This window comes from Arvicanthis niloticus, chromosome 20 (genome assembly GCF_011762505.2).
Source record: "Arvicanthis niloticus isolate mArvNil1 chromosome 20, mArvNil1.pat.X, whole genome shotgun sequence".
NCBI classification, from domain to species: Eukaryota; Metazoa; Chordata; class Mammalia; order Rodentia; family Muridae; genus Arvicanthis; species Arvicanthis niloticus.
In genome coordinates, this window is record NC_047677.1 from 26,389,874 (window position 1) to 26,415,370 (window position 25,497).

General features: G+C 46.6%; 1 long non-coding RNA gene across 1 annotated transcript; it reads left to right on the forward strand.

Annotated features, from left to right (window-relative positions):
• Positions 1–5,061: 5,061 nt before the first annotated feature.
• On the forward strand, positions 5,062–20,747 carry LOC143435264 (uncharacterized). The gene is made up of 3 exons (XR_013105401.1): positions 5,062–9,997; positions 18,861–18,965; positions 20,549–20,747. It is a non-coding gene; the product is annotated as an uncharacterized LOC143435264 (long non-coding RNA).
• The last annotated feature ends 4,750 nt before the right edge of the window (positions 20,748–25,497 follow it).

Below are 25,497 nucleotides of genomic sequence, written 5' to 3' on the forward strand. Positions count from 1 at the left end.
TAGTGTTTACCTTGGTTCTCTAAAGGGCAGGATGGGGGTGGTCAGTGTATCCTAGCCCAGGGTTACTGATGGGATTGGGGCAGAGTTAAAGACAGATAGGAAGTCACATCAAATCAAAACAGGAGACAGGGGAGTGACCTCATTGGCTCTCCCTGGAGGGAACAGGGAATGGCTAAATCTGGGTCAGTGACTTAGGAAAAGTGGGATTGATCAGAAGTTTGGCAGAAGGTGGGTGGGTCACAGTGAAGGTCTACAGTGCTTTTCTTTGATGTCGCTCTAACTATGCTACACCAGTGTTTCCACGCTACCAGAGCTTGAGGCTTTGTAAGAGTCCATGGTTTTGTTTGTTGCTTGTTTGTTTTGTTTTGTTTTGTTTTTGAGACAGAGTTTCTTTGTGTAGCCCTGGCTGTCCAGAAACTAGTTCTGTAGACCAGGCTGGCCTCGAACTCAGAGTCTTGCCTGCCTCAGTCTCCCTACTGCTGGGAATAAAGGTGTACGCCACCACAGCCTGGTGTAGGAGTCCATGTCTTTAAAGCCATTCTTCTTGGGTAGTCTCATAGCTCATACTGTGAGGGGTGGGGAGGCAGGGTACACAGAGAGATCTTCAGGAACTTCTGGGCCAGGACTTTCTAGATGTTTCTGAATGTGCTTTTTCTCTCTGATGCTGAGTATATAGGCTTCAGTGCCCTTGAATAAACTTCTCAGTCTCTGGCGGACACAAACTGCTCTAGGTATATGTTTCTTGGCCTTGATTAAGCCACCGTCTTCAAAAAGGTATGCTACTCCATTGGCCTGTGTGTTGTGACTCTGCCTTCCACAACTAGGAAGTCCTAAGTTAAGCCACCAAGTCGGTGGAGATTTGTGATAACAGGAAGTTTTCATCTCCTTAAAATCTGGCTCCCCTGGGTATGTAATCTTGATGTCCTCCGCCTTTGGAAGATCATGGATTCACATGCTATCTATCTATCTATCTATCTATCTATCTATCTATCTATCTATCTATCTATTTTGGTTTTTGGTTTTTTGAGATAGGGTTTCTCTGTGTTACCCTGGCTGTCTTGGAACTAGCTCTGTAGACCAGGCTGGCCTCGAACTCACAGAGATCCGCCTACCTCCGCCTCCCAAGTCCTGGGATTAAAGGCACCACCACCCTGCTTGACCTCACCATTATTTATCTCAGTGCAGGTTCTGCCTTCAGAGTCCACCACCAGACTCAGCATTCCAACTGTATTTTGCTTTTGACCTGGAAAAAGCCTGCCAGAAGTTCCAGGGCTTCTTGGGACCTTCGACTCTAGGCTTTTTCTTGTTTTCAAGATGGTCCAAAATCCTGAGTTCTTCAAACCTAGAGATCAGCCTGCTCCACTCTGCCTTGAGGCTGGGGTGGTGTGGGCACTAAGAAGCCAGGATTGAAGCCAAGAATGTAGCTCAGTAGCATGCTTGCCTAGGGTGTACGACACTCTGGGCTCTTTCTCCAGTATCATGTGGGTGGCACATGTGAGGTGGCACATTCGTGGTGGCACATGTGTGGTGGCACATGCTTGTAATACTAGTGACTGGAAGGTGGAAGCAAGATCAGGAATTTAAAGCCATCGTCGTCCTTAGTTCTACAGGGAGTTCAAGGCTAGCCCAGGTATATGAAAACACATCTGAACCCAGCATCCTTTGCTTTGGCCTTGTGGGTACCTGCCTTCCTTCCACTCACCCTAGTGATTGATGCTTTACTTGTTCTGATGCACTGGCCATTCAGTTGGGTCCATTGGATGGATAGTCTGAGTGGATTCCTCTCCTTGACCTTGAAGGCCCTAAGCAGACTTAACAGCCACAGCATGAACCCCATGTGCCAGATCTGGCTGCAGCAAAGGCTTGCGAGAGCACTCAGTAGGGCAGTTCTCATAGGCCCAGGGGTAGAGAATCCAATGTAAACCTCCTATCATGGTCTCTTGTACTCACTATGGATCTCCAAGAGCCTCCTCCTCAACCTTGGGGTTCCATTCCCTTTCCACCCCCCTCAGAATTTCAAATAGAACTGTTCTGACACATAGCAGTGTGGCCTTTCCCTGACAGCCCACGGCTCATTGTGACAATTGCATGTTCCTCATCAACGGATCCCTGATCAGCTGCATAACCTCTGCCCCTCCCCCAAATGTCTTTAGGCCTGCCTCAGCCTTTGCCTGTGCCTCAAACTCAGACCTAAGGACCAGGAGGCAAAGGCAGCCACACTGGGCACAAAGTTTGGGAGCCTTGGGTTCTCCTTCAAACTGAAGTCACAGGGAGGGAGGTAGAGTGGCAGGCATAGTGCCCGGAAGGACAGGAGATATGAGTGGGTAGGGTGAACACAGAGTGAGCAGGGGTGGGTTAACTATGGTGCAACACATCTCTTGTCTTGGTTAGGGTTCTGTTGCTGTGAAGAGACACCATTACCTTATAAAGGAAAAACATAAACCATTCATAAAAGCAACTCTTTTAAAGGAAAACATTTAGTTGGGGCTGGTTTACAGTTTCAGAGGTTTAGTCCAATATGGTCATGGCGGGAAGCATGGCAGGACACAGGCAGACCTGGTGCTGGAGGCAGACCTGGTGCTGGAGAAGGAGCTGAGAGGTCTACATTTGGATCCTCAGGCAGCAGGAAGTGAATGCCACACTGGGCCTGGCTTGAGCATCTGAGACCTCCAAGCCCACCCTCTAGTGACACACTTCCTCCAACAAGGCCACACCTACTTCAACAAGGCTACACCTCCTAATAAGTGCCACTCCATCTGGACCTACAGGGTCCATTTTCATTCAAACCACCACATCTCTACCTAGTTCTAGAGGGCAGAGTCTGATGGATGTCTCTTTGGGCCAAAACTAAACTGGTACATGTTCCTCCCAGAACACCAGAGGAGAGTGTTTTCTTTCCTTTCTCAACAGCTTTCTGAATAGCTGGGTTCATAGTCCCCTCCGGAATGTCAAATCTCATGTCACATGTGTGGCTCGCCTCCGTCACATTTCTGACTGTCCTCTCTCAGGATTGTGCAATCCCACTGGGCTCATCCAGGTAATCTGAAACAGTCTGTTTATCCACGATCCCCAACCACATCCATGAAGTCCCTGTGACCAGGTAATGACATAAGGCCAGAATCTGAGGCTTAGCATGAGAATGTATGTGGGCAGACTATTTTTCTGTCCAGTGGGGCCTGTGTAGCAAGGGCTGTCAGGGTGAAGAGGCAGGCTGAGGCCCAGGGGAGAGGCGACCTTGGCTAGATTTGGTTTGGTGGAGAAAAGGCTTGGTTGAGTGCAGAGAGGGGAATAACCCAAGTCCTGAGCCAAGTACTTCTCTGCCCATCAGATTTGGCACTGAACAAATACCTAAAAAAAACTTGAAGAAAAAACCAAAGATGAGGGAGCCTGGCTGCTGATTGGCAGGCGTGGGGTGGGGCGTAGCCTGGTGTGCTGGCTGCTGATTGCCAGGCGCTGGGTAGGGAGTAACTTGGCGTGCATAGCTGGGCTCTCCCTGGGGACAGTAGGGGAGCTCGGCGGAGAGGTGGACCCTCTCCAAGCAGCGTGGGAGTTAAGACAAGTCTATCGCTGTCCCCTTGTCACTCTGTCACCCATCTAATGGCCGTCGATAGTACTTGAATGAGAATTGATGGGGAGATAGATTTAATTAACCCCAGTGTCAGCAGCTGCCGGGCTACCGGTTTGTGTGTTAATAGAGCGGCCACCCGGGCTCTCCAGAGCTTTTCTGGGAGTCTGAGGCCAGTGGAGCAATTGTGCTTGTCAGCATAGGTGGATAAATGAAGAGAGGCAGAACAGTATTCAGCCTGGATTGGCCTCTCTCTCATTCTAAGACCCACAGGTCACCTTGTTGGTCACGATGGGGCCACCTGGCTCAACTCCCTCATTGGGGTATCTGTGCTGGGCAAGGATGAGGGTTGACACAAGTACCCTGTTAGCTCCATCAGCATCAGAGGTCCCTGATGCCCCCTATCCTTGGGGGACCCCCGGGTCAGTGCTTGGCGTGAAGCCCTTGGCACAGCAAGCACTCTTTGTATCAGGTTCATCCTGCTTCCTGTGTCTTTGCCGTCGGTGGCACCTGTGCTTATAGCTGCCCCTTGGTACCAGACCTTCGAAGATGTCATTAGTCTCTTCCCTGCTAGGCTGTATCATAGCTGTCCTGTGTGCTGGCCTTCCCTTCAGCCATGCATGGTACTCTGGGGACCTGACCTCCGCACAGCCAGACCCAACGCATAACCTAAGTTAGTTTTAGAACACGGTGACCCTGGTCTAGTGCTTTTCCCACAACAGCTGTACCAGAGGAGGGGCTTTGAAGCCTGTTCCTTGAGTCTGATGCTTTAGAGTACCTTGGAATGAGCATTGACCCCCCCAAGAGTCTGTCAACTAACATGTTTTGTGTTTGGGGCATTTCCTTGTTTCTAGAGCCCTGAGCTGGTCCTATTCTTTAGGGTGAGAGAGGCAGGCCTATGATACTCACTGGCAATCTGCTTCCCGACCTGGGTAGTGTGGTGGGGCCTACAAAGACCTGGAGGCAGCTGGGCAGCAGCCAGTGCCTGTCTGGCAGTCTCCTTCCTCACTTCACACCTCCGCTGCCTTTCATTTTCGGCTCTGATTGGTTTTCTTGTTTTAACACATACCCTGGGCCCCCGAGTTTGACCCCAGTGATGGATTCATTGCTCCCCAGGACTCCAGCTGCCAAGCTTGCTCGCAGCTGCTGGGGTGGAGGTGGGGGAGGAGGGACAGTGGCAGGAATTACCTTGCATGTTCCTGACTCCACTGGTGTTCTTACCAGAGGCCTGGGGCAGCTTATGACAGTGGGGGAGGGGAGAGGGAGAGAGAGGGAGAAAGAAGGATAGAGGGAGAGAGGGAGAGAGACAGAGGGTAAGAGAGGGAAAGAGGGAGAGAAGAAGAGAGAGAGAGGGAGAGAGAAAGAGAGGGAACAAGGGCTTGAGTATGAAAGGGCAGGGTTGTGGGGGGCTGTCGAGTGGCAGTCACAAAAAATGGCTAGTCCCTCTTTGGGCATCTGATCCTCTTCTGAGAATGAGACCAGGGGCTGTGGATGGTTCATCGTTCACTGATGTGATGTTTGCAACCTTGGATGAAGGGGACATTGATCTCCCACCACGTCTCTGGAAGTGGCCACTGCAGAAATCTTCCTGTCACTGCATGTGCCCTAAGAGAATGGCCGGAGAAGCTAGCATGAAGTGGCTTGCTCGGCCAAATTTGCAGAGGGAGAAGGAGGAAGGGAGGGATGGAGGTAAGGGAGGAAAAACAAATGCCCACAAGCAAGCAGGATGACTAGAATCCTTCTCCTCAAGTGGCAGAAGGGCCCACCATGAGTAAATACAATCCATCATTCCAGACCTATAGGGCCTGAAGCAGGAGGGAGACCTGCCTAACCTCACCTCATGCACATGCATGCACACCAGTGAAAAGCCAGGTGAAGACCTGGTGAGAAGGTAGCTAGCTAAAACCAGGAAGAGGCTTTCATGAGGAACAGGGTCAGCTGGTGCCTCCATATTGATTCTAGGCTCAATAAGCTGACACGGGGCAGCCTGGGGTAACAACACTTCAGATGTGGGAGGCAAGGCCTTGCAGTCCAACTGGACTTTTGTGTGTGCAGTTTGTGGCTTGTGGAAACCTCAGAAGTTTGGCTGCCTGGTCACATGTCCAATAGATGCTATGACCTCTGCTGAGCTCTGTGCCTGAGATGGGAGACAGTCAGGAATGGCAGAGGGGGCTGCAAAGGGACTATTCATCCATTTCTTTTAGGTGACTGTGGTTTCTATTCTTAAAAGTTTGAGATGGCTCAGTAGGTAACCTGCTTTCCACCAAGCAGGGTGAGCAGAGTTCAATCCCAGGATACATATGGTGGACAGAGAGAATTGACTCCTGCATGTATGCCCTAAATAAATGTTTATGTATTATAAGTTTAAAAACTTATAATAAATATACTGTTGTTGTTACCGTTAAACTAACCCAAGAAGAATGGGAACAGTTATAAAATACTTCATTCTCACTTACACACACACACACGCACACGCACACACTACACACGCACATGCACACGCACAGAGCCTTATAAACTTGTTCAAGTCAATGTTTTCTCCAGTCATAGACTGAAGCCCAGGTTAGCTTCATTTGCAGATAGGCCCTCAAGGGAATGCTAACCTTAAGGTCAGCAAAGGTGTGTGGGAGGAATCCCACAATACTAGAGTCCTTAGGAAAGTGACTATCACCAATCTCAGCACCTCACTCATGTGCATGTACACCAGTGAAAACCCAGGCGAGGACCTGGTGATGTTAGCTAAAACCAGGAAGAGGCTTTCATGAGGAACAGGGTCAGCTGGCGCCTCCATGTTGAACTCCCAGCCTCCAGATGTGAGAGACACATCTGTACTTCAAGCTGTCCCATCCATGGTATTTTACAGAATCACTTAGAACTTAGGTGGGTATAGCCTCATAAATAAAACTCCCCAGGACTATGCATCACCCTATAGCTTTGGTTGGGAGATGCTCACATACCCCAGTGTTTCATCCAGTATAAAAGCACAGACATGGTGAAGCACCCTGTGGTCAGGCATACATGTCTCATTTTCTGGAAGCTGTGTTCCCTCTCCTACACCCCATCCATCCTTATGGGTTTGTAACTGTGGCATAACCTTACATTTGGGGCTCAGGACCCCACGTTCTGATTCTTCCACAAGTTATTAATTTGGTCTTAGGCATGCTGCTGTGTCACTCTGGTCTGTTTCCCAACTCTGTGTCTGCCAGGAGGTAAGACCTTGTTTATAAAAAAAGTGAGCACCTTTGAATGTGTTTCCTATATGTACACTGGGCTGACACAGGTCTCGGCAGCAAAAATCTGGTATCCAAAGCTACATGACCTGCAGGGGCTGTTGATGGAAAGAGAAGGGTTCTTTCTTGTCCCACCTGAATGTGACTTTTTCTTGTCACTTAACACACATGGACTACTTATTTGGATTTGGGGATGGCAAAAGTTTCTAAAATAATAGATGTAATATCCAGAGACCATCTGAGAGTATCTTCATTCTGTGTGGAAAAAAACAAGTTCGGCGAAGGCACCAGATTCAGGAAGCCATCCTAAATCCCTGCTTTGTCCTCTGACAACCAGATGGGGCGGGGTCACTGGGAAATGACCCCTGAGCTGTGAGTGGACCCTGAACTTAGGGCACAGAGGCAGAGGAAGAGCAGGAAGCAGGTGCCCCCTGGGGTGGGACGATCTGGAGAAGGCCAGGCTCCTGGGGCCTGAGACGACGGGTGTGCATCGGCTGAGTGTGCCAGGAAGTGACCCGGTGCTGGGAAGGTGGTGTGTGCTAGGGCAGATTGAGTGCCGGGTAGGAAGTGAGCCTGGTAAACAAAATTGAGCTGATGGATCGCTCAGGAGAATTTGTGAGGTGGAAGTTTCTAGAAACCCAAAGCTGGCAGGGAGAAACAACAGACAGGCAGAGACCAAGGGACTGGGTGTATGTGATTCAGAAGACTCTCTGGCAAGTGACTTTTGAAGGATGTGAGGAGCTCATCACCCTGGGTGTGTCATATGACTTGGCCTCTCCATCCCAGGAATGGGAACCCAGGATGGGAAACAGGGTTTCTTCCAGCTCTTGAGGTAGCAAAATGGCTCAGGAATTGGGTTCAATTGCTGACAAACCTGATGACCAGAGTTCAATCCCCAGGACCTGTAGCAGGAGAAAACTGACTCTATAAGGTTATCCTCTGACTTCCACATGTGCACACATGTCATACATGCCACACACACACACACACACACACACACAGAGAGAGAGAGAGAGAGAGAGAGAGAGAGAGAGAGAGAAAATAAAATTTGAAAAAAAGTCAGTTTTCTCTCCAGCCTCACTCACCCAGGCCTCCCTGACCCAGACCCTCAAGTGCTTTCCCCCAGCTGCTCAGGGTTTGAGGATCGATCCCAGCTCCAAGTACTGAGATTTCTCTGACTAAATTAGTAACAGGCCTTGGGGGTGCTTTTGGGATCCCAAGGATGGGGTCAGAAGGTCACAGGCTTGGGAACACAGACAGGGAGAGTGTGGTGTGAAGGCTATTCCTGGCTGGTAACTTGACTACATCTAGAATGGATTGTAATCCATAAACGGAAGGCACACCCGTGATCCAGATCTTGAGGCATAGTAGCCATGAAAAGCTTAGGCCCAGGCAAGGTAGTACCCTCCTCTAATCCCAGGAGACTCGACAAACAGATCTGTGAGTTCAAGGCCAGCCTGGCACAGAGCAAGTTCCAACTAAAGAACAGCTTAGGTCGAGGCATGTGGCACACACCTCTTATCTGGGCCATACCGTCTGCTGGAGGCCGACATAAGAACATTGGAAGAAGGAAGCCTTCCTCCTTCTCTGCCTGCTTGCACATCTGTTGGAACTTATTTCTTCAGGATCCCAGCTTATACAGAAGACCAGCTGAAACACCCAGCCTTGTGGGCTGAGCAACTACTAGATTCTTGGACTTTCCTGGGTTAATTGGAGTGCAGCCTGTAAGTCATTCCAATAATTTCCCTTAATGTATCTTTATATAGAGACATTCCACAAGTTCTGTGACTCTAGAGAACCCTGACTAACATAGGGGGACAGGACTTGGATGTAGGGGGGGCAACAAACCATCTAAGAAAGTGTCAGGAATGTGCAGTCTTATGATATCAAGATGTGACATTGGGGACTGGAGAGATATCTCAGTGGTTAAGCACTGGCTGCATTTCCAGAGGCCCATGGTTCAGTTCCCAGCAACCATGGTATGGCTGACTTTGAAGTTGCAATTGGTCATTTAGTGGCACTGGGGACCTAATAGAACTTAAGGGGCTCCATTGGATGGGAAGGGCCTCTAGACGTTCCTGTGTGTGGTGGGGACAGCTTCCAGGGGCTTGGCAAAGTACTCATGCTTTTCTCTGCTCAGGGTGAAGAGTCTGATTGGTGGGACCAGGAGTTTCCCTGTGGGCTGGCCCCATATGGGACAGGAGATGCTGGTGTGTTGAGAAGGGAAACGGCCACCTTAGGATGAGAATCCAAACATCTACCATCTGCTGTGTGACCGTGTGACCTTGGAGTTGCCACTGCCCCTCCCCCTTCACCACCCTGAACCCCATTTCCAAGACTGTGTCATGAAAGCAGTTGTAACCTATGGCCTCTGGGAACTTTCCCAGTCTTACGCATTCAAGGGACACGGGAAGAAACAGGACCTCGGGAGTTGGACTAGGGTCATCTGGGAGCTCAGCAAGCACCTGCTCTTCCTGGAGACTTTGAAAGATCTTCTTGACATTGGACATGACTCTCAGAACTACACACTCCAAAGCTACAGTAGAGGTCACCTAGAATGGAGATGACCTGGCAGTATCTAGCCTCGCTGGACCCTCCCAACTGCGGGAAGCCCCCTGGTTAAAACATTTTTGTGAGCCTCAGTTCTGTTCTTTATAATGGTGCAAGCAAAGTCTCACCTAGTCAGCCAAAGACCAAGTCACTTGTCTTCTTTCTGTCCTCAGATCTCACCCTGAGACAGCTAGGGTCCAGCATCTTGCCACCCTCCCCTCCCCCACAGGGAAAGCTTCTCCGAGAACACATCTTCCTTTTGGAACCATTTCTTCTGACAAGCACAGTGCAGAACACAGCAGAACCGGTCTCTCTGGGGACCCGAGACTTTTCTTGGCAGTCAGGCGCCTCTCGAATTGGCATGTCTTTTTCCGTATAAACTCCCGCTCTCTGCTTGCGTCTCCCCCTAGCTCCCCTGACTCACACACTCTCTCTCCGCAAAGCATAGCTCTCACAATTCCCCTCCGTACCCTGCCTCAAGCTGTCTGTGCTTTCTCCTATCTCAGTTCCAACTTGCCAGGGTTTCAGCGTTCCCAGCAGCCTCGTGTCCTGCACAGAAGCTGTTAAGTGGCCATCTGCACACTGATAAAAAGGACTGAGCAAGATGTGGTCAAGTTCAAAGAAAGCCGGGGTGTCTCCAGAGACCCGCCAGGTTGGTACTGACTTATCATTAGATCTCTTTTCAATACAGTCATTTAGCCAGCCAGGGACCTGTGCACAGCAGAGTCCCCAGAGTATCTGCTGGGGACTTGAGCCATCCACCCTCATGGACTCAACAGCTACCAGAACCTCAGTCTTCCATTATGAGGCAGCCATGTGTTAGATTACCTGGAACAATGCCTGTAAGCCTAATAAATCTCATGTATATGCATATGGTGTATATGATGTATATATAGTCTATCAGCTCTGTTCCTTTAGAAAACACTGACTAATACAGACTGTAGTACTATGCACGATTCTAGAGAAACAGATTTATAAGGATGAATTTTTAAAGTACCAGACTATGTTAAGAGTACCCCATACAGGCTTTCCAATTTGCTGATACCTACAGTTGCCAAAGACTCCAGGATAGCAAGATGAACACTGAGAGCCTATGACTGGAAATATTTGAAGGCCTCATTACCTCGAGGAGCAAGGAATTTAGTGATCCCATACGTAAAACTTTTGACAACTTGAGGAAAGCTAAGGAAGCTGGAGATCCTGCCTGGTCGAGTCAAGGATCTCCAGGTAAACCGACCCGGGAAAAACATGATGAAAAAGCTAACCGGCTCCAGATGGCCCTGAATAGTCTGCAGGTTTCTATGTGTCCCCTGGAAGAGAGTCTTTGCCCCATAGCAGCCATAGGACTCAAGTTGCCAGAAATCGACCCCAAGCCCTTGTTATAAGACCGGCTGACTAGAAAGCCAGAGGACCTGTGAGCCTCCAAAGTGGGAGCAGGACAGAGCAGGCTTCTCAGGACTTTGCCACATCTCTAGTGTGATGTGTGATCACTTCTACCGTTCTGCTTGGCACTAGTGTAAATTGAGTGTGGCGGTTCTGAAATTTATCTTTTTTTCTTAGGAAAACAGGACCCTGTATTAACATCCTCCTGCCCTGCCCGTGAGTGTCATGGTTCCCTTGACATCCCTGTCTATGTCTGTCACCATATCTGCAAGTTCTCTCAGAAGCTTCCGAGAGAATTCATTTATGTTAAGAGAAGACAAAGTCATCTAAACTAGCTAGCTGTCCAGAAAACATTAAAAAAAATGTTCTTGGCTCCCTATACAATTTTAAATGTGTTTATTAGGAAAAAAAAAATCTCTCCAAAGCGAAACAGCCAATTTCAAAAGTCTCTGCCACGAATATGCCAGGAGATTCGTTTTGTCTATTTATACAAATAGGTTTTGCAAACCGGTAAGAAAAAGGCGTCCAAACCAGGAGACATGAGTCATGGGAACTAATGGGTGTTTTTTAGAGACAGGAAATGCAAGAGGCCAATGAGCATAGGAAATATGCTACATCTCTCATGATTAATGCGAAGCAATAATGAGATTAAATCGGTAGATCATGCGATTAGCAAAAATTAAAGTGATGGCAGCTAATGCTGACAAAGATACGGAATGAGCTTGCCTACGTGGCTGTTAAATGTGGAAATTGCTACAATATATTTGAGAGGATATTTAATAACATACATCAAAAGTTGGAATGCATAGGCATTCACCTTTAGGGATTTGACCATGTAACTCAAAAATATCCTGGGATATTCCTTGCAAGATGGCATAGAGACAGATTAAGGCTTTGATATTAGCTGGCTGCCTGCCTATCTAGAAGATGAAACTATGCAGCCATTAGAAAGAACAAAGTAGAGGCTGGTAGGGGATAACTCAGTCAGTAAAGTGCTTGCCTTGCAAGCAGGAAGGCCTGAGTCCAATTCTGCAGAACTCATCTGAAAAGAGCCAGATTCGGTGGCCATGTTTCTAACCACACTCCAGGGGAGGTGGAGACAGGCAGATCCCTGGGGTCCACTGACCAGCCAGCCTATCCTACTTGGTGAATTCCAGGCCAGTGAGCAACCCTGTTTCAGAAAGGAGGTGGAGGGTACCTAAAAATGGCAACTGAGGATGTCCTCTGGCCTTGTGTCAAACCTGTGCACACATGGGCACACTCCCCCTACCCCCCACACGCATTTCTTCCCTGCCCTACACAAAAGAATGGAGTAGCCTCCTGGTGTCTTAGGGGCTGATAGGAAAGGCACTCTGACACACTGCCTGGAAGGTATACCACAGTCAGGCCCGTGAGTCTGTGGGCAGGGCACCGCTGTAACAATCTACAATCCTGCTTTCCCTACGGGGACACACGTTCATGTCATCATTTTTGAAAAGAGCCATTTCCATGTCTGTCTCAGCTCTTACTATTTGGGACTTCCTCAGACTCCTGTCGGACGTCGGACTTCTATGATGGACAAGGACCCTGGGCAGGACTTGAGGGCTCCCCCTTTCTCTGCCTTTCCTAATCTCTGCTACCATTAGGACTCCAGAGACTCTGGGCTCCAAGTGTGGCCACGAGCCCCTTTGTGGTCTTTATTTGTGATTTACCATTTTGGGGGAAGTATTTTCCCTTAGTTTCTTGGCATGACCTCAAACTGTGGATTCACTTCAACACCTGCTTCTTGGTGTTGACAGTTGTCACCTCCCATCATGTGCTTGGGTATTCTTAACCCTCCTCCACGCTCAGCAGCCTTTTCTCCTCTACACCATCGATTTCCATGGTCAGAGCTAGAGCATAGTTGGGGGTGGGGGGTGGGGCTCTGGCCATCTCTGCTCTGACAGAGTGAGTGCTCACCTCTGTCTTCTGGAGACTCTGCACCCCTTTATTCAGCACCAACCCACTGGACCACAGGGTGGGAGGGAGCCACAGTGGGACTCAGTCAGACAGCAGCGCTTCGGAGGGTTTCTAGTTCAGGACTGGCATGGGACGCTGACAGATGACGATGCTGTCCAGAGTCACGCTCCAGCACACCCTTGATTTTCCCCTGTACACATCGAAGTCTCTTAAACGGAGGAGAGCAAAGAAAATGGATTGCCTGGCCAGTTTCCTGCTTCCCACTCCTAATCTGATTGTAATGTAGCCTTTGAAAAGCGAGGGTGTGCCGGCTCTGGTTCTCAGGGAACCTCGGGCACCGAGAGGAGGTAATTGGTGGGGACATGATTGTTCCTTTTCAGTTGGGGGCTAGAAAACAGAGTCATTAGCAGCTGTCTGAGCTTAGGAGAAAGCATGCACACGTGTGTGTGTGTGTGTGTGTGTGTGTGTGTGTGTGTGTGTCTCGCACACACGGGCACACACTCTGGGAAGCCAAGTATGAGGATGAGGAGGGATGATCGGCATGCTTAGGAAAATGATGATGATGGGGGAGGAAGGGGAGGAGGAGGAGTGTGGCAGGTGGTGTGGAGATGTGCAGGGTATCTGGGGTCTCCCCCCCCCACTAGCATCGAAATTGCTATAACTACAGATTAAGTGATTCTGACCCCAGGAGACAAGGAGCACTGTTTCCAAGGGAACCACACGCCTCAATCACAGTCCCTGGAAGGGAGGGTGAGCCAGGATGGAGCAGCCTTCCCCTGTCCAGAGCAGCAGCACTGTGGATCCCCCAGCTCTGCTGTAACTTGCTGAGAGGCCTGAGCTGGGGCTTGAGCTGGGAGCTTCACAGTCACCTCGTGGCTCAGCTTGCATTAGCAGGAGCCCAGAGGCAGGTTGGGTCCCAGGAGCGGTATGCTCAAGTATGGGGACCTGGATTCAATCCTCAACACACATTAAAAACAAACAAACAAGCAAAAACCCTCTTAATGGCAATCCTTGTAATCCAAGAGCTACGGAGACGGAGATGGGGATGGGAGAGTTTCTGAGGCTCACTGGCCAGCTAGCCTAGCCTGAAATTAGGGATCCCTGGGTCCTAGTAAGAGACCATGTCTTAGGAAGGCTCCCAAGACGGACCTCTGGCTAGTGCCTGCACACTCGCGCGCACACACACAAACACCTGTCTATACATGTGCAAATGTAGACACATACTAAAAATAATAATAATAATAATAATAATAATAATAATAATAATAAGCATGCCTATGGATCAATCAGATCTACCTTTGTCTTGAGACCACGCACTCTGGTGTGAGTTGAGCCTTCCAGGTGGGGCTGGAGGACCCAGGGAAGACACCTCTCTTGCCACTCCGCTGCTTCCAGTAGCTCTAGCTGTGCCTCCTAGCAGGGGAGAAGGACCCCCTGCCGTTAGGGTGAGAGTGGGGTCCCCAGAGTCCAGCAGAAACAGAAGCAAAAGGGGGAATAGAACGAGAGTGCCCTGAGCCTGCCATGAGGAACTGAGCCCAACTGCTGCCCACTGTCTCCCGGGCCATGAGTCAACCGGGTCAAGACAACCCAGGTCCCATTCCAGGATCAAAGGGGCACAGGAATGTGACAGAGCATGGAACCCTGTGAGCCTTTCTTGGGCACAGATGCCACACCTCCCCCCGCCCCCCCAAGTCTTATGCTCTTAATAGTTAATAGAGAATGCCCGGCACATTTACCTGCCTAGCACGTAGTGGGTTCCCTCTGAGAATAAGCTGTGTGTGTGTGTGTGTGAACATGCGTGCACTTGGGAGGGAGATTAGGTGTCATCTCCCCTCTCCATCTTGATTTTTTTAAAATCTGTCTGTCTGTCTATCTGTTTATTTATACCCACATTGTCAATTTGCCTGCGTTTATGTCTGTCTGTCTGTCTGTCTATTTATTTATACCCACATTGGCATTTGCCTGCGCTTATCTCTGTGTGACAGTGTTAGCTCTTGAACTAACACACAGTTTTAAGTAGCCATGTGGGTGCTGGGAATTGAACCTGGGGCCTCTGGAAGAGCAGCCAGTGCTCCTAACCACTGAGCCATCTCTCCAATCCCCGCCATCTTTTTTTTTTTTTTTTTTTTTTTTTTTTTTAAAGAAGGTATCTCTCACTGAATTTGCCAGAGAGCCCCAGGGATCCTCTTATCTCCAGTAAATACTCCCCCCCCTACACACACAGACTACTGACATACACCATGTCTGTCTTTGTACATAGGCACTGGAGACCCGAACTCACCCCCTCTGGGCAAGCACGTTACTGACTGACCATCTCCCTTTCCCCGAGCATTTTTATAGATTTCCAGGGTAATGAGTCTCATTCCTCACTGAATACGAGCAAGCTTTCTAAATCGTCAGGGTCTGGGTCAGACCCTGAGAAAGCCTGGCTTTGCACCTGTGCTTCAATATTAAAGATTCTCCATGACACTTCCTCTCTGAGTTGATGCCGCAGATGGCAGAGCAGAGAGAGGAGGTGCCTGGCATATGTGGGAACACAGGCATATCCATATGTGAACCAGAGCACGGGGGTGGGGGGCCTGGGAAGGGTCCTCTTGGGACTTTGGCTAATAACTATAAAAGAAAGCCACGTGCGATCAGAGAAAGAAGGAGCAGCAAATACCAGATCGATCATTCCCATCAACTTCTGCCAGGACAGCAAATCTTGTCATGGCGTCTCTAGAAGGCTGTCACCTTGGTGGTGGGGCTGATGTAGGATGCTCTGGACTCGGGCTTGAAAGAATCACGAAAGGACCCACACAGCAACAGGATCAAACTGAGGAAACCGTGTAGGGATTGTATACACACAGGCCCAGCATCCCACAGGGAACAGTTTACAATGGCTGGCATCCAAATAAAAACCATCAGGCATATCAGGGCTTGATGACGGGCTTAAGAAATTGCCATGAAGCTAGCAGCATCAAGAAGCGCCTACTTCTCCTCTTACAGGAGGATTTCTGGGCACTGCCTCACGCTGTTGGGTTCTGCTTCTAGTTTTAGATTGCTGAAGTCAGGACACCCATTTCCAGAGTTCTCAGTCACAGTGCTGGGTTGTCTTCTAAGCTCAACTCCAGTTCTATGTTTGTTTATTTGGAGGTTTTTGTTGTCATTTGGTTTTGGTTTTGGTTTTGGTTTTGGTTTTGGTTTTGGTTTTGGTTTGGTTTGGTTTGTTTAAGACAAGGTTTCTCTGTGTAGCCCTGACTGTCCTGAAACTCTGTAGAGCAGGCTAGCCTTGAACTTACAGAGATCTGCCTGCCTCTCTGCCTCCTGAGTGCTGGGATTAAAAGTGTGTGCCATTACCACCTGACACAACCTTAGTTCTTAATGCTTTAGCCCCAAGACCCTCATTTCCTTGGTTCCTGCCAGCTAGAGCTGTCCACAGCTCCTTGAGATTGCCCTCATTCCTGGCATGGTGTCCTAACCAACCTCAAAGCAGTGATTCACCCTGTGATACATAAAACACATTTAATAATGCTTTATCAATCGTCAAAAATATCCTGACCTCCCTTTACAACATCTGTCCTTCAAAAGGATTACTTACATTATTCCTGTATATGTGTGTTCACCTCTGTGAGTTTATGTGTACTTCATGTACCCAGGTGCCCTCAGAGTCCAGAAGAGGGCGCTGAGCTCCCTAGAACTGGAGTTACAGGTGTTTGTGAACCTCCATGCAGATGCTGGGAACTTAACCCAGGTCCTCTCAAAGAACAGCAAGTGCTCTTCACTGCTGAGCTATCTCCCCAGACATCTTTGCTTTTAGAGACTCATGTAATTATACTAGACATTCCTTGGCCCATGTAATTTGGTACAGTCATCTCCTTTAAGGCCAAATGATTAGTAAACTTAATCACATTGGAAAAGTACCCTCTTAGAGGTTGGTGTAGTGATGTATGCCTTTAATCCCAGCACTTGGGAGGCACAGGCAAGCATACCTCTAACTTGGAGACTAGCCTGGTCTACATAGAGAGTTCCAGCACAGCTGGTTCTAGGACTTCCCTGCACAGAGAAACACTGTTTAAAAAAGAAAGAAAAGTACCTTTTTCTGTGTAAAGTAGTGTGTAAACTATTTAGCACAATCTTACCAGAAGATGCACCCTGGCAGGTGTACAAAGAAGCAGGAAGGGTGGAGGCACAGAAATGAACCAGGATGGCAGAGGTGATGGAACCTGCAGGCAGGGGATACTAAAATACTTGCAAGTGTATTTATAAAGCAGGAGTGAAATGTGGTTACACCAAAAGGGGTGTGGGGGGAGGAACCAAACCAAACCAAACCAAACAGACAAACAAAAAAAAATGAGGTTAAAAAGAAAGTTAAAGATTAAAAAAAAATCTAGCATCTGAAATTAAATACTTCAGATGAAATCAATCAATATTAGATACAATGGATGATAGTGAATTGGGGAGAAGGCAGCGACTGTGAAGAGATAACAGTAAAAACTACAAAAAGAAACATGTGGGAGGGAGATGTAAACGCAGGAACAAAACAGGCTGCAGGACATCCTCCAACCATCAGAGCCATAAAAAGAGGGAAACATTTTTTGAACCAATCGTGTTTAAAACCTTTGCCAGTTAGATGAAATTGTAAATGTGCAGATCCGAGGATCCTCGAGAACCCAAATCAGAAGAAACAGGAAGAAAAAAACGGGAGTAGAGAAAGCAAAAGAAACCAACAAAACCAGACCCAAGGCAACCACCAGCAAAGGCAGTCCCAAGGCAGCTGGCCACAAAGAGAAGCGCCTTCGCAGGCTTCCACTTAGGTATCAGGGTGATTCAGTGGGAAGCGTGCCTTCTTCTGTCTTTTGAAAGAGTTTTGTCTTATTTTGTTCATTGCTGCTCAATAGAGGAGCAACACAGCCTGGAACTTTTTCTGGAAAGTGTGGAAGAACCCCCACTTTCTTTCATGAACACCGGTTGTTCTGGAGCACTGTATCCTCAGGTCTGATGTCTTTAAAACAACTTCAAAAATGTTTTTGTTGTTTTTTTGTTTTTTTTGGTTTTTTTTTTTTTGGAGACAGGGTTTCTCTGTGTAGCCTTGGCTGTCCTGGAACTCACTCTGTAGACCAGGCTGGCCTCGAACTCAGAAATCCACCTGCCTCTGCCTCCCAAGTGCTGGGGTTAAAGGCGTGCGCCACCACCGCCCGGCCGTTTTTGTTGTTTCTATTTTTTTAAAGTAGTGTAGTAGGGTATGTGTGTGAGTGAGTATGAGTGTGTATGTGTGTTTGTGCCTGTGTGTGTGAGAGAGTATGTTTGTGTGGTGTGTGGGATATATATATATATATATGTATATGTATATGTATATGTATATGTATATGTATATGTATATGTATATGTATATGTATATGTATATGTATATGTATATGTATATATACATCTCTCTCTATATATAAAACGTATATATACATATATATGTACACACACACACACACACACACACACACACACACACACATATATATATATATATATATATACAGAGAGAGAGAGAGAGAGAGAGAGAGAGAGAGAGAGAGTCAGTCTAACCCCATGTGCAATTTTACAGAGACCAGAAGAGGGTGTTAGATGCCCTGGAGTTACAGGTAGTTATGAGCCTTGGGCACTGAGAATTGATCCTAAGTCTTCTGCCAGTGCAGTACACATTCTTAGTGTCTGCGTCATCTCTCCAGCCTCTCCAGTCACAGAGGACACGTGTCCTCATCACCTGAATTGTAGACATTATTAGCATAAAACTTCTTCATAATGCTCCTGAATTATCCTTCCCGCATGTTTAGAACTTGTAATGATATTGTTCTCATAACTGATCTCGGCCATTTTCTGTGTGTGTACCCTCTTTCCCCCTCCCCCCAGTCTTGCCAGAGTTTAGCAATTTTATTGATCTTTTGAAAGAACCAACTTCTGACTTCACTGACTTATTCTATTGTTTTTCTGTTGCTGGTTTCGTAGATTTCCACTTTAATACCTTTCCCCCTCTGCCTACTTTTATTTGATCTCCTTTTTCTGGCTTCTCAAAAGTGGTTGCTTGAAGGTATTGATTTGAGAACTCTGTCTTCCTCTGCTGTAAGTGTTTATTGCTGCATGCGGCCCTAAGCTGAGTAGCAGATCCCGTGAATTCTGATATGCTATCAAATACTGTCAAACTCTCTTCTTTTCCCCAACAGCCTATATTTTTGGAACAGTCCTAGATTTAAAGAAAATTTGAACAGCACCGAGTTCCCATGACCTGGCATCATTTTTCTTGCTGTCCGACATCTTACCTGACATAGGTTAGTACAATTAGCCAACTGACAATATTACTGAGCTATGGCTGACTGAAACCCACGTTCGTTTAGACTGTCTTGCTTTGCTCCACTGTCTTATTGCTGGTGACACCCACTCAGAAGATACTTTAGGACATTCTTCGCCCAGAGGCCATGTTTTTGCAGGTGTCTCTTGACTGGGCCAGGTTCTCAGATGGGCCTCGATTGGTGTTTGTGTTCTACTGCAGTGAAGAGACACTATGACCATAGCAACTCTTAAAAAAGAAAGCATTTAATAGGGGCTGCCTTACAGAGGTTTCAGAGGTTTAGTCCATTAGTAGCATAGAACAGTGATTCTCAACCTGTGAATGGTGGCCCCTTTCTACAGGGGTTGCCCAAGGCCATCGGAAAACACAATCTTTACATTACAATTCATGACAGTAGTGAAATCACAGTTATGAAGTAGCAACAAAAACCAGTTTTATCGTTGAGGGTCGGCACAACATGAAGAACTGTCTTAAAGGGTCGCATGCAACATTAGGCAGGCTGAGAACCACTGTCATGGTGGGAAGCATGACAGTACAGACAAACATGGTGCTGAAGGAGAGCTGAGAGTTCTACATCCAGATCTGCAGGCAGCCGGAAGGGAGAGCCACTGGACCTGCCTTAGCCTTGCTTGTTTGCTTGCTTGTTTGTTTTGTGTTTTTTGTTGTTGTTGGTTTTTTTTTTTTTTTTTTTTTTTTTTTTTTTTTTTTTTTTTTTTTGAGACAGGGTTTCTCTGTGTAGTCCTGGCTGTCCTGGAACTCACTCTGTAGACCAGGCTGGCCTTAAACTCACAGATCCACCTGCCTCTGCCTCCGAAGTGCCGGGATTAGAGGTGTGTGCCACTACCACCCAGTCTGGCTTCAGCTTCTGAAACCTTAAAGTCCACCCCTCAGTGACTCACTTCCTCCAGCAAGGTCACGCCCACTAATCCTTCTCAAGTCATGCCACTCCCTGATGACTAAGAACTCAAATATAGGAGTCTACGGGGGCCATTCTTACTCCAACCACCACAGTGGTCTTGAATTTTTGCATTTGGCTCAGAATATCAGAGCATACCCTGTTCTCGATTGTCTGGATTATTGAGGGGAGAGGTCACAGACACAAATGTGTCATTGGTATATTGAATTGTACCCCCAGAGATATGTTGCAACTCTGACCCCCTTAAGGCCTCAGAAGGAAATAGGGTCTTTATTTTTTTTTGAGGCAGACAGCCATGTATCTATCATAGGTTGGTTTCAAATTCACTATGTACCTGAAGATGACCTTGTTGTTTGCAGCTTTTATAAATGCTTACTTATTTGGGGTGTGTGTGTGTGTGTGTGTGTGTGTGTGTGTTGTTGTTGTTGTTGTTTGCATGTATGTCCTCTGCAAGAGTAGCGGGTACTCTTAGCTATCTCTGAGTTCTCTCTGAAGACGATCTGGAACTTCTGATCTCCGTGTCTCCACCTTCCGAGTGACTGTAGATCATCTCAATGGCTGTCTATAAAAACCATCACACCCTGCATGTTCTATATTGACTTGTGCAATTGTTACTGGTGGTAATGTAGCTGTCTCTTCCTATACAGTGAGCACCCACAGCCATACTGGGAGGTAGAGACTCGGAAAGTGGACCTCCTGGATCACAGGACGCCATCATTTTAAATTCGATATACAATACCAAAGTACTCCTTTTGGACTGCGACCTGCCCCCTCCTGCTGACAGTGCAGGAGACCCATCACGCAGGAGCAGGATTATGTTTTATCTTTTTATGAGTCCATTTGCTTCAAAAGGTAAGAAAAAAGGGTTCTCACTTTTTTGTTAAATTTCCTTTTATCTCACTTGTTTGTTAAACTTTATTCTTGGTTGCTTTTTTGACCCGAAAAGTTTATTTAGACATGTTTTTATTTTATTTCCCAGATATTTGGAAATTTCCTATGTATCTTCTTTTTGCATGTGTATGCATGTACATATGTGTGTGTTTGCCTGTGTGTGCAGGTGCAGAAGGTGATGTTGGAGTCTCGCTCAGAGTCACTCTCCGACATCATCCCACCTTGCTCTGGGATCCCCCTGCCTCTATTACCTGAACTTGGGGTCCACAGGTGATCGTTTGAGACCAGCCTGTTCTACAGAGTGAATTCCAGGCTAGCAATGGCTACAAAGTGGGTGAGGGCGCTTGGCACCAAGTCTTACGAGCCGAGTTCAATCTCCAAGAAATGACATAACAGCAAGAGAGAACCAACTCCTGCAAGTTTTCCTTTGACCTCCACATGAATGCCATGTTAACAGGAAATGTAAAAAGTAGAAGAATTTGAAAAGGTTATATCACAATAGTCTGATTCAAAACTCGAAGCGAGCTGGCAAACAAAAACCTCTACCTTAGCCCTTAAAAAGGAATATAGGCGTGATCATGCTTCTGATGTCCTTGCTGGCTGTCAGCTCTGGATCTGTTTCTGCTGGTTGACTTCCCACCACAATAAGGATTCTGGTTGAATGTTAGACACGGTGGATTTTCCTTTATGGAACCCTGGGTTTCCCTACATTCCTATAAATATTTGTTATACCTACTCCTGATGATACAACTCAATTACTCGGGAAGAATTGATTCCTTTGGGCCCCCCCCCCCTTTTTTTTTTTAAGAAAAAAATGGAGAAACTAAGAAAAAGTAAAACAAACAAACAAACAAAAAGCCAAACTGAAAAAGGGAACAATGGCAAAAACTCCACACTGGACACATCAAAAAGTAGCAATACGGGAAATTTAAATCTGTGGCACGAGGGCTGGGGAGACGCCTTGGCGGGCAAAGCACTGACCACTCAAGCATGAGGACACGAGTTCAGATCCCCAGAGCCCACGTACAGCTAGATGATAGCATGGGCCCACAGTGCAGCATCCTACTTCGAGGTGGGAGGCAGAGGCAGGAGAATCCCAGGAAGTTCCTGAGCCAGTGAGCCTGGCATGCTCAGCTGCCATGGGACTCCTCAAACAAGGCGGAAGCCAAGGCCCAAACCTAAGGTTGTTCCCTGAACTCTTGTAGCTTAGCATGTATGTTTCTCCTCTTCTCTTCTCCCTCCCCTCTCTCTCCATATCTGTATTTATCTATTCCTATCTCTATATCATCTATCTCTATACTATCTAGATCTTTGTGTCTATGTCATCTCTATCTCTACCTTATCTATTTATCTATCTATCTATCTATCTATCTATCTATCTATCTATTTATCTATCTATCTATCGATGTAGCAATGGCTACATAGTGATAGCCTGACTCAAAAAACAAAGCAAGCAAGCAAACAAAAATCCACCGTGTCTTCCATTTAAGTGGAATTCATATTGTGGAAAGAAGTCTACCAGCAGAAACAGATCCAGAGCAGGGACATCAAAAGCACATTACACCTGTATCTCTTATATCTATGGACACAGAGAGGTAGGCATTTAGATACAAAATACAAAATCAACCAATGATATTAATAATTACATAAAGTTAAAAACTATTGAACCATTCCAGCTATAAGGTAAAAACATTAGGAAGGAAAGTCCTGACTCTGTGTTGTCCACAAGGACCAGAAGCTGCAGCAAAGTTGGCAAAAGAGAAACTCTGCAGAGAAGACTCAGCTGTCAACAGCTAGGCTCACCCAAACATCAAGAGATGGACAAATATTTACAGTATGAACCTTAACCCAAAGAAAGTCGGTGCGGTCATGCTTGCACAGAGTCAACTTCAGAACCAAGAGTGTGACCAGGGCTGGAGTGAGAGACGCTTCACACTGATAAATAGGCCACTTAATCAAGAAGCTGTCGCAGCCCTAAATATGTACGCACCAAGCATTAGCACTTCCAAGCAGAGTGGAACAGCTAAAGATAGAGGCAAGGAGCAAGCAGACAAATCTACGGTGATTGTTGGAAATCACAGCGTTTCTCTCAGCAATTGTCAGGACACAGAAACTCAGCGAGAAGAGACAAGAGTCTCACAATAGTACCCATCAACTTGACCTAATTGACATTTATGGAGCTTGACATCCAACAGCGGTGGAGCGCATGCGCTCTCTAAGGCAGAGTCCAGACCATCAAACAAAACCAGGGAGACCAAAGTCACAGAAAGTATGCTCTGTGAACATGACATAATAAAGTGGAAATCGATAACAGAAAGATAGCTGCAAAATCCCCCAAGTGATTGGTAATTAAATGCTCTACTCCTGAATAAATGATGGGCAAGAAAGGAAAGCCGTGGAGGGAAAGCAGATCTCTGCGTTGAAAGAGCGCAGAAACAGACTGTGTCAAGATGAGAGCACAGCACGTGAGGCTGCAGAGATGGATCAGCACTTCGGAGGCGCTCGCTGCTCTTCTATAGGACCCAGGTTCAATTCCCAGCACACAAGGCAACTCACAAACGTGGTGCACAGAAATACCCCCAGGCAAAACTCTCATGCACATAAAAAGAAAGAAGGGGGCTCTGCAGCTGGGCCAAGGGGGAAGACGGTAACCCTAAACAACGACTTAGATGCTTCAGGTCAGTTATGAAAGTTTTACCTCCAGGAAATTGGAGACGTTAAATCAATGGCACACAGGAGGAAAACTAAGAGCTAAAAGAATAAGGTTTTAATATGGAAAGATGATAGTGGGGAGAGAGGAGGGGGAGGAGAGGGAAAGGAAGGAGAGGAGAGGAGAGAGAGGAGGAGAAAAAGGGGAGGAGAGGGAAGGGGAGGAAGAGAGGAAAGGAGAGGGGAGGAGAAGGAGAGGAGAGGGAAGGGGAGGAGAGGAAAAGGAGGAGGGAAATAGTGATCACAGGAGTGATCTTGGGACTCTGTTTATTGCTTGTTCCTTGACTATTTGCATCTATTGTATTGCTAGTTCCTCAACCTAGAACTGAACTTAATACTTGCATGTAATTTAAATAGTGTAAAGGCTAAAAAGGAGGAGGAGGGATGGGATAGGGGATTAATGGGGGGGGCAATGGGGAAGGGGGATGCCATCTGAAATGTAAATAAATAAAATATCGAATAAAAAGAAAGTAAAAAAAAAAGATGAGAGGAGAGAACAAAATCTGATTGTTTGAAAGTATCAAAATTTAAAACCTTCTGGGCATACTGATGAGGGAAAGATCAGAGAGAGAAACAACAGACATGTTTAAATCAGGGCTGAAAGAGGCTCAGAAGTCTGCTCTACAGATGCTTCGGGGAGTAAATTCAACGACTCAGATGAAAATGGGCAAAGCCATGGCAAGGGATGCACAAAACCAGCTCACTCCTCCTTTGCTTCAGAAGGAATAACATTCAGAAGAGTGTTTATTCTCTGTTAGGATAAAATTAATACATTTCCATATAACATCAAATTCATCCCCTTAAAATGCACACACCAAGGATGTTAAGCACACCCAAGACCACGCCACCGTGAATCCCACCCAGTCTCAACATTTGTTACCATAAGAAGAAATCCGGATTTATTAGCCGTCCTCTCCAATCCCCTCTTTTCTTCATGTCCCCCACTAACCTATCCTCTGTCCCATGGTCATGACAAACAACCTATATGAATGAAATTATGCAATGAATGGCGTTTTCTATTCTTTGTCTTCTTCCATTTAGAATACTTTTTTTTTGTTTTTTGTTTTTTCAAGATTCAACTATATGCATTCCACTCCTGGTGATGTCCAAATAATGTTCCATCACAGGGACATATCACATCTGTTCACTTATTACTCAGGAAACGTTTGTCTTTTTTTTCTATATTTGGATTACTGTGAACAGTGCTGCCACCAATATTCCTTAACAAGTATAAGCCTATGTTTTATTTCTCTTGCTTGTGTACCTAAGAGTAGAATTTCTGTGATTTGCAGAATTCTTTCTCTTAGCCATAGGGTTTCTCTACCTACTCCCACATTTATTTATTTATTTATTTATTTATTTATTTATTTATTTATTTATTATATGAGTACACAGTACATGTCTTCAGACACACCAGAAGAGGGCATCAGATCCCATTCCAGATGGTTATGAACCACCATGTAGTTGCTGGGAATTGAACTCAGGACCTCTGGAAGAGCAGTCAGTGCTCTTAACCACTAAGCCATCTCTCTAATCTCCCTTTCCCTTTCTTTATAGTGTCTTTTGATGCACAACTTCCTCAGTTTGATGATATCTGAGGAATCTGTTCTTTTATCTGGTTTTGTTTTTTTATAACCTTTGAGGTTATAACTAAGGAACCATTGCTTAATCCAAAATTAAGAAGAGTCATACCCATGTTTCTTCCCAAGAGTTTTATAGTTTTGCCCATGCATTAGAACCTTAGATGAGTTCAGCTAATCTATGGCTGTAGCGTGAAGGATGGCCCTTTCATCTTTGGCATGTAACTGTTTAGCTGTCCTGGTACGTTTTATCACCATTAAATAGTGCCTGTGTCTTTGTTGAAGATTTCCAGACCACAAACACGTGGATTTATTTCTGGATTCTCAATTATTTTCCATTAATCTGCATGTGAACCTCTGTGTCATGGGACCATGCTGTCTTAACTATAGTATGTGTGGTGGTTTCAATATGCTTG